Below are 1455 nucleotides of genomic sequence, written 5' to 3'. Positions count from 1 at the left end.
AGTAAAAGCGATCTTTGGAGGCAACACCCTTTTTAGTACTTTTCTGTATTTGTTTGTGATTGTGTGACACTGAACCATATATCCTCTGTAACACTCAGATGTTTCCAGATCAATGTTTTCCCCCTGTTTCTCACTATAAAGTCTTACCTCAGTAACAATGAGGCCAATGAGGCACCAGCAGAGCATATCTGGCTCTCAGTCTGTGGCTGATAGTGCCCACTACTGTCAGTTTGCTGGTGTGGCGTATTCAGGTAAGTGGTAACATACTGAGGATTAGAGAAGCAGTTGTTGATACCCACGAATGTGGGAAGGCTTTGAAGTCCATCATTTTACAGCAAGAAAGATTATTCGCAAGTTAAAAAATTCAAAGACTGTTTCCAATCTTACCAGGAGTGGACGTCCCAGAAAATTCACCCCACACATCTGAGGCTCTACAGGCCACAGTTAGCATGCTAAATGTTGGAGTTCATGGCAGTGCAATTAGAAAAAGACTCAACAAATATGGCCTGTTTGGAAAGACTTCCAGGAGAAACCATTTTCCTTCTAAATACAACATGGCAGCATGGGTTAGGTTTGCAAAGTTGAAAACCTAAGCCCTAATGCACAGCTTCAACATTGGTGAAAACCAAACACGGCATATCAGACAAACACCTCATACCAACGGTTTTGCTCGGGTGATGATTATTTGAGCTTTTTTGCTGCCAAAGAACCTGCAAAGTGTCCAGGTCACTGAGTGAGCCATGAAGCACTCTAGAGTCAAAGAGATCATCGTTGGGTCAGTGAGTCCAGAGCGCAGCAGCAAAGCAACAACAGAGTGGTGCTGCAGTGGCTCAAAGTTGAGACTTCAACATGATTGAACGTTAAGAAAGCTGTGAATGAATAAATATCTACAAACTTTAATGAACCGAAGAAACATTGTAAAGACAAACGGGCCAGAAATCCGTCCACACTGCTGTGAAACACTAATAACAAATGATTACCTCGAGTTTTTGCTGCTAAAGTTGGTTCCATCAGCTGCTGAATCACAGGTATAATGATGATGTGGTGTAATAATCTAGATCCAGATCCTTAAAATGCTTTTTCACGTGTCGGCTGACACTTGACACTCTGTGGCTCCTGATTTGTCTGTTGTCAAGGTCTCACCTCAGTGCAATTCCTCACGTTTTGTCACGATTAAAGGATGAATGTGAACACCGCTTCAGTCACTGTGTTCACTTCTTGATATGTCAGAACTGTGCTCACGTCACTCACTTTTTTTAACATGACACACTGCTGTAAACAGAGACCCTGTAATGTTAGCACCAAGTAGGACTTCATAAAAAATAATGCTGTCAAACTAACTTTTCCTCTTTCTGTCTTTTTCAGCACTTTCTATCGCTTTGAGGCAGTGTGGGACAGCTCCCTGCTCAACTGCGTAACTCCCTATGGAGAGAAGATCTACATGACCTTATCTGC

The sequence above is a fragment of the Pundamilia nyererei genome, unplaced genomic scaffold (assembly GCF_000239375.1).
Source record: "Pundamilia nyererei isolate P.nyererei 1_Seehausen unplaced genomic scaffold, PunNye1.0 scaffold00314, whole genome shotgun sequence".
Classification (NCBI taxonomy): Eukaryota; Metazoa; Chordata; class Actinopteri; order Cichliformes; family Cichlidae; genus Pundamilia; species Pundamilia nyererei.
This window is presented reverse-complemented; position numbering follows the sequence as displayed.